The sequence below is a fragment of the Thunnus maccoyii genome, chromosome 15 (genome assembly GCF_910596095.1).
Source record: "Thunnus maccoyii chromosome 15, fThuMac1.1, whole genome shotgun sequence".
Classification (NCBI taxonomy): Eukaryota; Metazoa; Chordata; class Actinopteri; order Scombriformes; family Scombridae; genus Thunnus; species Thunnus maccoyii.
Window position 1 is genome coordinate 24,453,463 of NC_056547.1, and position 16,381 is coordinate 24,469,843.

A 16,381-nucleotide genomic window follows, 5' to 3' on the forward strand; every position below is an offset into this window, starting at 1 on the left:
TCAAACCCGTCACCCAGGTCCACTACAGCATTTCCGCATATGTCACTGCCCACTTGGGCGTTTAATCTGACATCAATAAAACTGGAAGTTGTTTGGACTCTGACGGAACATGGCGGGTACAGTCCATAATGTGGAGCTGCTCATTAATTAGGATTTATGTTCTTTGTGGGACCACCTTATGAAACATTACTGCAACAAGTAATGCTCTACAATTTAGCTTCAAACAATGCAAAGATACGATTGAGAAGGGCAGCATTTTTGCTGAGATAGTGTGGAGCTTATTAGTTTATTTGTGGTATGTATTTATGTCAGGCTCGTGTGCCTCACAACACAACCACTTGGATTCCCAATTGGCAACCCATTTCAAGGACCCCATTCATTCAATGTGTTGGTCTGAGTTCAGTTACTGTAGCTTCTTTGTACGTGGAACTATTTTGTTAAAAAAGGTCATTTGTCACAATGACCCCAGAGCCAGATAATAATCTAAAAATGGAAGAATGATTTTCTTGAACTAACTTGGGAAATCTGGGTGGGGAAAATGACTGTGGAACGTTCTCCCTAAATCTGAACTAAAAGGCTGAATTTGCTTTAACTGTGAAAAGCTTACATGGCTACATAAGGGTTAATAAAAATCCTAAGGCTACAATCATGTTACTTCACCAACATGAATGAAATGGGGTATAATTCAGTTCAAATTTACAACCCCCCCATCACCAGCCACTCACACACACGCAGGCATATGCAGCAATCTCTCTCTTATGACATCAATGCAATTACCCCCGCACCAAATCATCTCTTACATCTGCCATCCTACAGATGTCAGGGCGCCTGCAGCGTCATACATTCTATTCATGACAATCCTGATCATTTGTTTATGTGCAGATTTGTCTGCGACTGTAGTTCCATTATTACACATTGTCAGAAGCACCCCGAGAACTATACATCATTTGTTATATTACTATGAATTATGTATTAGCCTTGTGTATGCGATTGTGCATGCATGTGTGGTCTCCCAATTTGGATGTGTGGAGTACAGCAGAGGAAAGCTAATGGACATCTCTGCCACTGCCTCTTGACAGTGGTTCATTTTGTGGTAATCATCGATTGTGATGTTGTTCTTTTGCCTGAGGACATGCAGGCAGATGTACAGCACAGACATGGACATCACTGATAAACCCTCTAGAGGGCTGCAGTCACATTTGACTGGCATTAATGGCAGATTGTCATGTTCTCAGCCTATTCAATTCTATTTCAGTTCACGATGAAGCAAATGATTCACTCTGTAAACATACAGTGTAAATTTAAGATAACACAATATTAGTTTAAAAAATGTAATATTCTTATGTCTAATTATCAGCTTTTAAATATATGTATATGTGTGTATATTTAAAGTATATGTTTCAGTTACATTTCTTAGTTTAGAAAAAAAAACGAAAATGAGAAAAGACCACGGATCCAATAAAGTGGTAATCCTTTAATTTATTTCATTAAGGCATTCATTATCTATATATTATTAGGCTCATTGTTTGGTGCTACACAGCTACTGTTTAGTGTTTCTACTCTGCACTCTCACAGATTGTCAGTCCCAGAGCTTTCAACAATTAATTATCTTTTCTGTGGATAATCTTTGGTTTTTGATATGTGGTGTGTTCACTACTCATACTGATTACTCTGTTCTTCTTCTATGTTTATATGTTTGTTTGAGCAGTTATTTTGAACAGCTGTTTTAATATGAGAGATATTATATCTAGACATTACATTACTATGTTTAAATAGTACTATTTCAAAGCTCCACTTAGCTTTTCCTGGGCTTTCACCATACATGACTATTTGTTATCATGTAACATTCCACAGTGAGACCCCATTTACACAAGGCATTAACATCTGTGTCTGGATATCCTGGATCAGGAAAAACACATGTTAATACCAGGTGTAAATGCATGGAGAACGCAATAGGATCACAATGTGATAACATTGACTAGACCATGTCTGGAGGTGGTCTGGCTCACACTGTGATCGGATCTCAGCCAGGTGTAAATGCAGTCCACATTTCTTAAGGCAAAAATCCACCCAGTAAAGTCTGGCAAAAGCTACAAGTAGCAGCAGTAGCTAGTGAGTCTTGCCTTACAAAAAGTGATTTAAAGATGAATGAAACCTTTCCATGGCATTGCTTATGCCTATCCAATTTGCATACTGAGATCTGGGGCTGGTTTCACAAAGACAGACTTTGACTATGGCTTAGATATAACAAATAGTTAGATCCAAATACTCCCGTTGCACAGATCAGTTTAGTTCTTGACTATCTTAAGCAGGACTACAGTACAATGAATTCTGGTGAATTAAGACTTTTTTCAAAGTATATAAGTATTCTTCTTTTGGAAGAATAGTTACAAGGACATTTTACTGGGAAAATATATCGAAGAGTGTAACAATTAAAAAAAACCTGATAGGGAAAAATTGCAACAACAGTAAACAGTGTTAGTGTTAGTGTTAGAGGGCACACCAGAGAACTAAAGATATAAATAGAACTTCTGGATTTGCATGATGTAAAACAACACATAGAAGAAGAAGAAGAGGAAGATGTATGATTTAAAAAATAAATATGGCGACACTCGAGGAGGTTACCACTGTTATTTCAAGCATACCTGTCACTGTGCAGTGGCCATGACACATTGTACAGATACGGGTAATTGCAGACTTGGTCTATTAACTTGTCTTCAAAATTTTCCAGCATTGTTGTCGCTGCTTTTGTGCCCACTGACCCCTGACCCTGTCACATCCCCATACTGCCCCTACACTGCCCCTACCATTCATGTGCGTACGTGGAGTCAACAGAGGCGCAACTACCGGGCCCCCCTCCCCACACCGCCAAGTGCTGGCGCTGAGAGCAGCTCACCACGTCAAGAGGGAGAGACAGAGGCCAAAGACAGCCAAGAGGAGAACACAGATAAATATAGATTAGGAATGTCTCTAGAAGTAGCGATTGTTTTGATGGTAACATCAGTCAAAAAAAAAAAAGTTTTACTTTGTGATGGTGGTTTTGGTATGTTAATGTTGAGCCTGTAGCTAGTTGATGATTTAACGATATAGCCTATGAGGAAGCTACCGGCAAGTTACATGTCAACAAAAGCTATAACATGGGCCTCAGAATAAAGTGGTGCTTTATTTTTCTTTGAACGGTCTGAATGAGACAGCAGAGGAGGAGAGGCAGGGAGCAAGAGAAAGGGAGCCAGCTGATCAGAGAGGAGAGAGGACAAGAGATGGGGAGACAGAGTCAGCTGCAGCCGGTCTGACTGGAGAGGTCTGCCCTTTAATGTAGGAGAGAACTAGTGCAGCTCTGTCCATGGTGTTGAACAAACAATGCCAAAATCTCCAACTTGAAGAAAGAAAATTGTTGCTTGAAATCCAGGTCTTAAAACCTCAGCAATATAAATTGAAGTTGGAAATGCAGTTAATAATTATGTTGTGTGCTTCTAATACTTAGTAGTTTCTGTAATTTAGGCAAGTCTTAACATGAATTACTCAGAATGCAGTGCTATATTTCTTTTGTCAGATTATTTGAAGAGTTTTCTCTGTTAGTACTCAACTGCTAATTGATTTTGAGGTTTTAACTGAGTAATTATTTATTAAGTCATCAGAATAATTTATTGGATGAATGTATGTTAATTGTCTTGTAAACTGAGACTATATTATATTTGTTACTTATTTAATTTCTTTATGTAACTGAATGGACAGGGGAGGCAGGCAGCAAAGTGGCTCAGTTTCATGGGATTTTTAGTTGTGATTTAAGGCAAAGAAAAGTCTGTCAACATACATCTGTTGTACGTATCAACCAGTTCCATTCTGCTCTTCTGAATCTTGTATGTCCTCTATAGTTTCATTCCAATATTCATCTCTGATATCTTCTCCTTCTGGGTCATTAAGCCGGAGATCCCTTATGATTAGTGAAGTAAACAATCTTGATTATACAGTAGTTGTAGCATTAATTGATAATCAAGCATTTAATATTTGAAACAGATTGCAATTAAAATAGCCTGTTTTTGTCAGATACCTTGCCAAGTTGCACAGATGATGTAGCAGACTCTGTCAGGTGGCATCCGCAGTTCTCTATGAAGACAGTGAAAATGCCTCTTTGGTACTCCAAAAGCCCTCTCTACTGTGTTATGAGTCGAACCGTGAGCTGCATTGTAGTTCCTCTGGGCACATGTAGTAGGGTTCAGGGAGGGAGTAACGAGCCATGGTTACAGAGGGTAACCAGAGTGCCCCAACAGGACTCCATCAATGATGGTGGTGAGGTAAAGTTCAGAGTTCCATAATATTCATGAGTCATGAGTTGAGGAACTGGAGATCGGGATCACAGACAGCCTGAATGTTTAGGCTGTGATATCCTTTCCTGTTTAAAAACAGATGTTCATCAATTGACAGCACCTGAATTCTGACGTGTCCCATCAATAGCTCCTACAATGTTGGGAAACCTTGCAATACTGAAGAACCCACTTTTGATTTTATTTAGCTCACCAGGTTAGTTTGGAAACTGAGGGAGCTTATTTGAAAGAGCCCTCTATACCCTGAGTACAACCCGTGACACTGAAGATTTGTGAGACCCACAGTGTCACCAACAATATTTAGGAAGCTTCCTGTTGCATAAAATCTCAACGCAGTGCAAACCTGTAGAAGGATGCTGTGGCTTCTTAATATGGCAGGGCTCAGTAGTTCTGCTAATTCTTCAGTCAGGCTTAGGATAGTTTCCTTGGGCAAACAAAAACGACTGACGATGTCCTCATTGCTGTATATTTCCAGTAGGTTACTGCAATCTCTAAAAGCTCTTTCCCTTCTCATTGCTCGCTCCATAACAATGTTAGCAAACCTCAAATTATGTGCCATGTTTTCCTCTTTTTTGCTGTTGGGTGTAACTGGTCAGTAGGTGTCACTGTTACTATGGTAACATGGGTTTCAGGCTTGAATTAGCCAGGGGGTAAGGTGTCTAATATTTGGCTTTGAAATTTTTTTTTGGTGAGATGGTCTAATTGCATTAGACTAATCTATGAGCAAAATTAAGACTGGCCTAACATAACAGACCAATCTAAAATATCTGTGAAACCAACCCCTTATCACAATCCTAAACTGTTTGGATATAATGAGATGTGATGTTACTCAGTTGCTGTTTATGGTCGGTGCCATCTTTTTCATTTGGAGCCAGGGCAAATTAAGAAATGTGGGGAGATATCTTTCACACTCTGGAAACACGGCCCACTACCTTGGACCGAAGCGACCAAAGCTAGCTTACTGAAAGAGTGTGCACCAAGCAGTGCACACTTGGGCTAACATTAGCTACTTTAGCAGATATCGTAATCAAGTAACATTAAACTTACAGAAATATTGTAACAATAGTCTGACTCAGTGTGAGTCCTGGAGCCATGGACAGCACAGACCAGTAATTTCCAAACACTTATTAGAGGGCCCAAATTTAACAACTGAGACTATAATCTCTTTGAAAAAGATGATTGACTCAGTATTTCTAGTTAGAAGTTGACGCTTTTTGAATTTCAGTCGATTCGAGCCAGGGGTTTTTTGGAGCCAGCATCTAATGGCTGGCAGTGGCATTACACTTTACACCACTGGCTTCAGCGTTAAGCCGTGGTAGTTGTCACTTGATTACAATGCAGGCAAAATTGAGATAACATGAACGCTTATTAATACCAGGTGTAAATGCAAAGGCCTGTGGTAAACTACTAAAGATACTGTAACTTGTGAAGAAAAAGGAACAATTTCAAATACAGCCTTATGGCCATGCAATTTACAGTATTGGGATAACAATCAGGATAATGAGACTATGATAAAGGTCAGAGAGAAAATATATATAACTTTCACAGTAACCTATTACATTTGCACATTACCAGTTTCAGATGAAGAGTTGGATTTTGAGGCTTGCTTTTAGTCAGCCTCAGCCTCTGACGCTGACCAACTGACTGATTTCTTGGTTTAAACCACATTGGTCAGAATGACAAGGTACAATGTGGTTGTTGCTCCTCTTTACTCCTCTTAACTGAAAATAAGGTTAAAGAATTATATCTAAATACGCAGTTAACTCTTAGTATAATCTTTATTATTATAAAAATATTGCTGAAAATAGGAAACTCTCAAGAAAAAGACCACATACAAAATATATACAGTCACACTATCATTATCAAAAAATCTATTCCAAACCCTGTCGGGAACCTGAGATTTAATGGAAGACTTTTAAATGTTGTTTTGTCATTTTCACTATGTTTTCTTGCTGCTGCCACAGTGTGCAAAAGCTTACAGTATCTCTCTGCTGTCCCTCCGGATAACTCAGGATCACCCTGTGCGTTGTGAAGTATATGATGACAGGAGGACTTGTATGGCCTGACGATTCTATTTTTTCTTTGTCTTGTACAGCAATCCTTGCCAAAAGCTTGAAAACCTCACTTCTTACATCTCCAGTGCGGGCCTGTGGCAGACCACAGTGACGCAGATTCTATCTCCTGCTCTGTATTGTCACTTATCTCCTGCTACTGAAACTGGTATGACACTTTTTTTTCCAAGGGTGATGAAATGATATGACAGTGCCCTCACTGCTTTCAGAATATGAGCTTTCTTCAATTGTCCTCTACTTTGTTCATCTTTTCTTCTTTTCTCTGCACCTATTTGGTGTATGGATTTCTGGTTGGTCTGTCAAGAAGAGGGCAGCAAAGACATTCAAATGACATGGCTTCAGTGTCCATTACCAGGCATTTGCATCGTTACTAGAATCCCTTTTTGTAATCCTTACTTGATGAAAGCTTTAGCTAAATCAACAAAAAAGATAAAAGCAGTCGGGCTTGTCAAACTGTGTCTATTTGGTTAGCTTGAAACATCATCCAGCTAGCCTGAGCTGGATGATGTTTCAAGCTAACCACAATAACTTTTTTTTTTCTTCAAAGGAGTACATTCCTAAAGCTTTTCTTAAAGTTTTAGAAAGAAAATTCAACATCAGATATTACTTATGCAAGCTGACGACTCTGTCTTTGACCTCACAACATTGTTGCCTGTTGCATCATCGTCTTGTGCAATCTCCTTTCCATCTCTGCACTCCAAACAAACTATAGATATGACAAGCATGACTTCCTGTACATGACAGGATTAAAAAAAAAACCTCCAGACACTGGTTATGTGTCACTCCCTTGGGCACTATTCACAATATAATAAACACTCAGTACTTTATAGTAAGCTGTACAGTAAATTGTGATCTTAAGACACTTGAGGAATGTCATCATTTTGTATCATCACTCACAGTTGTTGCAGTACTGTAATTTTCACAAAACATTTCATTGCATGAATTTTGATCAAAAGTAATGTACATAGTACATTACAGTAGTGCTATAAATTTTATTTTTTTCGTCCATGGTACAAATTTTGAGGGTATTATATACTGTACATTTTACACCAAGAATTCCTCATCAGTAAACTTATGAAATTTCAAATTCTACATGTAATTTGTTATCTTTAAGGTTATAAAGATTATTTCCAGTTTGGATATGAGACTTGAACTGGCTATTGCCCAACTTGGTCCCTGCATTCCCTATTTGACAATCTTTTGTTGATAAAAATCACTTATTTTGCATTGTCTGTACAGTACTTAATCTTAGGATACCTTGGTTGTCTCATTTTAGGATTTTTTTCATAATAATAATAATTATAATAATAATATAAACATTATTTATAAAGCAAGTTACAAGGAGCAGACAACCACCATTGTGCTATAAAATACAAAATAAGACAAAAATTAAACAAGACAGACTTAAAACACAGTGGATAGAAACCACTGAATAAAATAGAGAGAGATTAATTAACTAAAACCAGGGCAAGTTATGTGCAAAAAGTGTGATTTTAGAGGTAATTACAAGAGCACACAGACTCAGCTTAGCAGATCTTCTCTGGCAGATCGTTCCAGGGTCTTGGGTCCTTGACAGAAAAGGTTCGATCAGCCCTGGTTGTTAGCCTCGACTCTGAGAAAGCTAATAAGCCACGGCTCGAGAATCTCAGGTTACATGAAGGTTCATAAGGATTTATCAGTTCAGTAATGTAGCTAGGTGCCTGGCAGGGCAATGCTTTAAGAAACATACAATCAATTCTAAAACAAACAGGCAGTCAGTGTGAGGAAGCTAAAACATATGTAATATGATCCCATCATATAGTTGTTGTTAAAAGCCTTGTGTTTAAATAAAAAATATTGATGGTGTAATTGTAACTGTTTGTAATTTGACTCCTAAATAAAATGGTTTAAAAGAAAATATAGAGCACTAGATAGCAACTATGAAGTGATTTAGGACACAGCCAAATAAAATGCATATAGCTTACTGTACCTGTAGGATGAATATCTATTTTGTTATTGTATATTGCCAGTAAAGACAACTTAAATCAGCTATGTACAAGCAATTGAAATTAATATATTGTGTATCCTTTCCTAGTTACACATAAATACAGGCCCCATTCATACCTCAGCGTCAGAGCTGAGGGTCAGCCATGTTGCAGCCAAGCAGTGGAGCAGTTTTAGAGGTTCAGCGCCTCGAGCAAGACATGCCGTGAATGTGATGTGGTTTTGACTCTCTCTCTCTTTCTGTCTCTTCTGTGTCTGTCACTGTGATGTGTCTGTCTCCCTCTGGCTGTCAGCTCCAGGTGAGACAGGTGACTTCTGTATATATATATATATATATATATATATATATATATATATATATATCCATCCATATAGGATGGTATATCCAGACAGAATGATGACATCACCATGGAAACACTGCTATATCCAGTCTCTACACAAGTTCTTCCTCCTCTCTCTCTCTCTCTCTCTCTCTCTGTCTCTGTGTCTCTATCATTGGTTTGCCCTCTTCTACAGAAGATTGAAAACCCTTGAATGTCCAGACCCCTACGGAGAGAACTCTGCATGTAAGATCTGCATACAGACTTCCCTTTCCGACCACGGCACTCTCTCACACACACACACACACACACACTCGTGCTACTTAATAAATTGTGTTCAGCCACTGGTCTGCTGTGCCCCGTGGGTCAGTGTGTGGAGCAAAGAGACATTAATCATTCTGAGGGAATGTGTGTAAGCAAACACTGGCTGAGCATCAGCACCCTGCATCTGTGTCTGTATGTGTGTGAGTGTGTGCGTGTGTGTGTGTGTATATACAGTATGTCTTTTTTGTTATGTTTGTGTTTCTGCATGTATATATGTCTATCTATACCTGTGTGTGTATACATGGGTGCATCTATGTAACTTTCTCCAATTTAAACCATTATGTATTATTGTGTATTAATGTGTGTGTGTGTTTTACCGTGTGTCTTCATGTGTCTGAGGTAAACGTCAATCGACCTGTCTGCCTGCCCTCAGGCCTCTTTCTCCATCTCCATCCCCCTTTACAGCGAGCCTGCATCTCTTCACCACAGCTTTATTGCTTTCTACTCTCCTTATTCGATCCCTTGTTCTCTCTCTTCACTTCCCTCATTTGCGTGACACTTTGTGCACCTTCCTGTTCCCAATTTTTGCTTGTGCAATTTATTTCACTTGCTCACACCACTCCCCACTGGCTCTTTTTTTATTTCTTTTTTTCACCTTCCTTCAATCTCACTCCCTCACATGCATTATCTATTAGCTGTGGCTTGTCAGGGCTCCAGTCCTGTGTAATGGGAGACAGGCGGGGCAGATTGCGCAGCGTCACATTAATTTGCTGTGGCTAACTGTTCGTACATCAGAGCAGAAATCAATGTGCCACCCCCAACCTTTATCTCCCCAGTGTCAATGCCGCTGACACAAGTACACCAGTTGCCCTTTCCAGCACCCACGGTTTCTTTTGTCTGCCAGCCCATACTCACATCCACAGAATGGGTCTTTAAGAGTTTTTCCTCCTACGGAAAATTCAGCTTTTTATCCAGCAAGCTAGTTATATGCTTATAAATATTCAAATTTCCTTTTTTGTTCACAATAGCAGCAGGGCTCTAGGGATGGCAGTGTGAGTGTGTTGGTCCACCACTTTTATCCAGACTGAAATATCTTTATAACTGTTGGATGGATTGTCATCAAATTTTGTACAGACATTCATTGTTCCAAGAGGATGAATCCGAATGACTTTGGTGATCATCTCACTTTTCCTCTGGTGCCACTAGCAAGTCAAAGTTTTCACTTATCCTGTCCAATATCTACTGAATGAATGGGCACAAAATTCTGTACAGACATTCATGGTCACTAGATGATGAATCCCCACGACATGATACTGACTTTTAGTGCCACCATGTTGTTGACATTTGTGGTTTTGAGTGAAATGTCAAGGCAGCAACAATGGAATGCCATTACATTTTTTTTTCAGGTTTGCATGTTTAGATTAATTGAAATAACTTTGGTTATCCCTTAACTTTTCATGTAGCACCACCATCAGGTCACTCATGACATTCCCATCAGCCCCAGCTGTACTTTATGTTTAATACTAATAGCAAATGTTAGCATGATAAGACACTAAACTAAGATGGTGAACATGGTGGACAGTATGCTGCTAGACATCAGCATGTTAGCATTGTAATTGTGAGCACGTTAGAACAAAGTAGAGTTTCTGCACACTGGAGTTTAGCTCCAAAAAAATGTATCTGACTGAAAAAGGCAGCTCATTGTGAGCATGTTGCAATGCTACCATTAGCATTTAGCTCAAAGCACCACTGTGCCTAAGTACAGCCCCACAGCTAGCAGGGCTATAGTCTCTCAGTGCTGTTTCACAGTGAGCAGGTAAATACTTCTGCTTTACTGCAGCCTTTCTCTGATCAGTGATTCTTCTGCTTCGCCTCATGTTTTTTTCATTATGTACAATTGTCAGTTGCATCCTCTCACACCTTCAGAAATCAGGATAATTTAGTTTCCTCGCCTTCGAATGATCAAGGGAACCAAACAGCGTTGATGTCCAATGCTCTTGTCATCCTGTCCCCCGACGAAATCAAAGTGGTTGGAATACTTTCACTGAGAAAGACTAATTATGTTGGAAACAAATCAGGAGATAGAAGATTCTGATACTGAGAGGAGTGTTATAACAGAAGTAACAACATATTTTTAACTAGCATGAAAGTCATTACACTTCTTAATGGAGAGAAAAATATAACTACTGTCACTCAATACCACCAAACACTGCCAGTCTGGATGTTTTCGTTGCCTGTATGCTTTGTGCGTGTGTGTGAGCTTTCAAGTGTGTAAACTATGCATGTCTTGTCCTCCAGAAGGACTCAGAAGAAATGTTTTGATGAAGTAAGCATCAAACACCTAGGCTCTCCACATGCCCTGCTTATCAATAAAGGCCTTTAATCAGAGAGAATTGCATGAGAGGCAGGAAGTATTTCAACTCCTATTGTGTATTTCATTACTGATGCATCAAACCAGATGAGGCACATGACGGTACAGCATGAAAGCATTGGAGTTTTTGTTTATCTCCTCATGTGGAAGGAGCCGGGATGAAGGCAGATGCCAAGTTGGGAGTTGAGCTTTCTTACTAACTCCATTCCGTTTGAAGTGAATTAAAGAATGTCTCTTCCTCATTTTTTTTGTAATGAAATATTTAATTCCACCAAGACTGAGAAGAGATTAATTAAAATGGTGACTTGCAAGCGAAATTTTCTTTTCTTCTTCTGCTTTCATTTTATTGTCTGTGATTAGGAATGTTCTCTTGTACTTGGGAACACAGGGAATATTTTCAGCTAACTAGAAACTTCTATTGGAGAGGCTGAGTTGATTTTAGAAACGGTGTCTTATTGATGTGTTTTCTTCATGTCATTGTTGATGGACATTAAAATGCATCATTCACTGGTTTATATTTCAGCAGGTCGTAGGTCAACATGCTACATGAGAGCTGTAAACTTTGTCCAAAATCCCAATCAGGACCATGGACAGCACCCACATCGGCTTAAACACAGTGAGGGCTATAGTACATTAACTTATTCTACATTCTAATGCATATCTTTCTCTGGTATTTTACTGGATCACTTTTGTTGCCCGTCCCCACAGCAGAACCCTCTCCTCCTTCACTGGTGAAGCTGCCAGTTCTCTGAAAGTTCAAATTGGCCTTTGTCCCAGAGAAAAAATGTCTCTAAATACATTCTCCTCCTCATTACTCATACGCATATTCCTTCCTTGTCTGTTCAGTGTCCAGTTTGAAGATAGATTGATGTTAATATGATTGTACATTCATGTAACTCATGCAAAAGTAGTTTTCACATACTTTTCACTGTGAAAAATACTTAATCATCACCTTCAGTGCCTTCAGTAATGATTAATCTGCAGCTTAATTTCTTGATAAATCTAATTGAGTTTGAGTTGGGGACCCTTGTTGCATGTCACATTCCTTGGTCTCTCTCTAATCGCATTTCCTGTCATCTCTCTGCTGTTGACTAATAAAGACATAATGCACCTCAAAACATGTCAGAAAGTAGTGAAATTGCAGATTTCATTTTAACAGAGGGTATTTAATTCACTATATTGGAAGACAACCAGCAAATATTCATATGTGAGAAACTAGAGCCAGTGAATTTTGACATTCTTAAGTTAATAAGAAATAACTTAAATAAGTGATTGATTATCAATTGCCAATTAATTTTCCATATCAGTTTTTTAATATATTAATCAACTAATCATTTCAGCTTTATTTTGTTGTATTTCTAGATAGATAGATACAACCGTTTTTCCAATATTGTCACTCATTATCTGTTTATATACCAGATGGTGTCCAGGTGGTGTCCAGCAAACGACGTGGGCTTCACAGACAATTGGCGGACTTTCTGGGGAAGACCTGGTGTGATTAGGAGAGACGGCATACATCCCACATTGGATGGAGCTGCTCTCATATTTAGAAATATGGCTGAGTTTGTAAGTAGACCAAAACCATGACAACCCAGAGTTGAGACCAGGAGGCAGAGCTGCAGTCCTACATGCTTCTCTGCGCTTCCATTAAAGCAGTTACCCACCCAAAACCACACAGAAACTGTCTGCCCCCCGACCACTTACATCGATTAAATCCAAAGTAAAAAAAAGAAGAGTTATTCATAAAAATCTAATAATAATAAATACCACCACTGCAACAGTACAACAAAATAGGAGAATTAAATGTGGACTCTTAGCCTAAATGAATTGACTCCCCCCAGTCATATTAATACTCACATTGCTCAAGACACTGGCCAAGGAGGTGGAGTTGCAGCCATTTTCAACTCAAGCCTAATTATAAACCCTAGTCCTAAACTTAATTATAACTCATTCGAAAGCTTTGTTCTTAGTCTTTCACACCCAACCTGGAAAACTTTACAGCCAATTCTATTTGTTATAGTTTACCGTCCTCTTGGCCCATACTCTGAATTTTTATCTGAATTCTCAGATTTTTTTCTATCAAACTTAGTCCTAAATACAGATTAAGTAATTATAGTAGGTGACTTTAATAGTCATGTAGACATCAATAATGATAGCCTTAGCACTGTGTTTACCTTATTATTAGACTCACTTGGCTTCTCTCAGAGTGTAAATAGACCCACTCACTGTCTACCACCACACCCTTGACCTTGTTCTGACATATGGCATGGAAATTGAACATTTAACAGTTTTTCCACAAAATCCTATTTTATCAGACCATTACTTAATAACTTTTGAATTCCTATTACTGGACTACATGCCACTGGACAAAAATGTCTTCACTAGATGTCTATATGATAGTGCTGTAGCTAAATTTAAGGAAGCAATTCCATCAGCACTGAATTCAATGCCATGTCTCAATATTACAGAGGACTGTAGTTTTAGTCCCTCCCAAATGGATCATCTTGTTGATAGTGCTGCAGGCTCATTGCGAACTCCACCTCATCGCCCCTTTAAAAAATAAGATGATAAAACAAAAGGGGTTAAGCTGCATGGTATAACTCCCAAACTCGCAAATTAAAGCAAACACTGCAAAAATTTGAAAGGATTTGGTGTTCCACCAAACTGGAAGAATCTCGCTTAGTCCGGCAAGATAGTCTTAAAACATAAAGGAAGGTCCTCTAAAATGCCCCAGTCACCTATTACTCATAAATGGAGGAAAATAAAAATAGTCCTAGGTTCATAACTCTATTGATCCACATATTCCTATAGCTCTCAATAGTAATGATTTCATGAGCTCTTTAATGATAAAATTCTAACTTTTAGAGACAAAGTTCATAACCTCCTGCCCTCAACCAGCATCAATTTATCCTCAAACACAGGAACCTTAGAAACAGCTGTAAAATCTGATATATATTTAGACTATTTTCTCCAATTGACATTCCTGAACTAACTTCAATGATTCCTTCATCTAAACCATCAACCTGTCTCTTAGACCCCATCCCAACTAGGCTGCTTAAGGAAGTCTTACTCTTAGTTAGCACTTCTTTACAAGATATTATCAATATGTCTTTAGTAACAGGCTATGTACCACAGTCCTTTAAAGTAGATGCAATTAAACCTCTTCTTAAAAAGCCTACTCTTGATTCAGGAGTTTTAGCCAACTAAAGACCCGTATCTAACCTTCCCTTTCTCTCTAAGATCCTTGAGAAAGCAGTTTCCAATCAGTTGTGTGACTTCCTACATAACAATAGTTTATTTGAGAATTTTAAGTCAGGATTTAGAGTTCATCATAGCACAGAAACAGTATTGGTGAAAGTTACAAATGATCTCCTAATTGCATCACCACTGACCATCACATTCTATTACAGAGACTGGAACATCTAATTGGCATTAAAGGAACTGCATTAAGCTGGTTTAAGTCCTATTTATCAGATCGATTTCAGTTTGCACATGTTAATGATGAATCCTCCATGCACGCAAAAGTTAGACACAGAGTTCCACAAGGTTCTGTGCTTTGACCAATACTGCTCACCTTATATATGCTTCCTTTAGGTAATATTATTTGGAAACACCCCATGCATTTTTAATTGTTATGCAAATGCTACCCAGTTATATTTATCAACGAAGCCAGATGAAACCAATCAGTAACTAAACTCCAAGCATGCCTTAAGGACATAAAGACCTGGACGACCTGCAATTTTCTGCTACTAAACTCAGACAACACTGAAGTTATTGTGCTTGGCCCTAAACACCTTAGAATCACATTATCTAATGATATAGCTACTCTGGATGGCATTACCCTGGCCTCCAGCACCACTGTAAGGAAGGAATTATTTTCAGAATTTTCAGAATTATTATCAGTATATCTCCTTTAACTGCCACATAAAACAAATTTCAAAGACTTCCTTTTTTCACCTATGTAATATTGCAAAAATCAGGCACATCCTGTCTCAAAAAGATGCAGAAAAACTAGTCTACACATTTGTTACTTCTAGGTTGGATTATTGCAATTCCTTATTATCAGGCTTCCCGAACAAGTCTCTAAAGACTCTCCAGCTGGTCCAGAATGCAGCTGCACGTGTACTGAAACAAAAATTAGGAAAAGAGATCATATTTCTCCCATTTTAGCTTTGTTGCACTTGCTTCCTGTAAAATCCAGAACAAAATTTAAAATCCTTCTCCTCACCTACAAAGCTCTTAATGGTCAGGCACCATCATATCTTAAGGAACTCATAGTACCCTATTACCCCACTAGAACACTGCGCTCCCAGAATGCAGGTTTACTTGTAGTTCCTAAAGTCTCAAAAAGTAGAATAGGAGGTAGAGCCTTCAGCTATCAGGCTCCTCTCCTGTGGAACCATCTTCCAGTTTGGATCTGGGAGGCAGACACCCTCTCTACGGCTTAAACTAGGGTAGTAGGCTTAAAACTTTCCTTTGGTTATGCTTCTATAGGCCTAGACTGCCGGGGGACTTCCTATGATGCACTGAGCTCCTCTCTCCTCCTCCCCCTCTCCAGCTGTACCCACTCATGTACCATTAATGCATGTCACTAATCTGGCATCTTCCTCTGAGTTTTTGTGCTTTCTCGTCTCACAGGTTCCTATAGATTTCCGTGAGCTTCCGTGGGTCGTGGTTGCAGACCCTGTGCTGCTGTGGTCCTGCTTGACACCCACACCTACTATTATTATTACTAGTCATATTTCTATTATTATTGTTGTTGTTATTGTTGTTATTGTGCTTCTCTATGCCTCTCTCTCCTCTCTTCCACTCCTTCTTTCTCTCTCAACCCAACTGGTCAAAACAGATGGCCGCCCACCTACAGCCTGGTTCTGCTTGAGGTTTCTTCCTGTTAAAGGGAAGTTTTTCCTTGCCACTGTCACCAAGTGCTTGCTCATGGGGGAAAATTGGGTCTCTGTAAAATAAAGAGTACAGTCTAGACCTGCTTTATGTGAAAAGTGCCCTGAGATAACTTCTGTTGTGATTTGGAGCTATATAAATAAAACT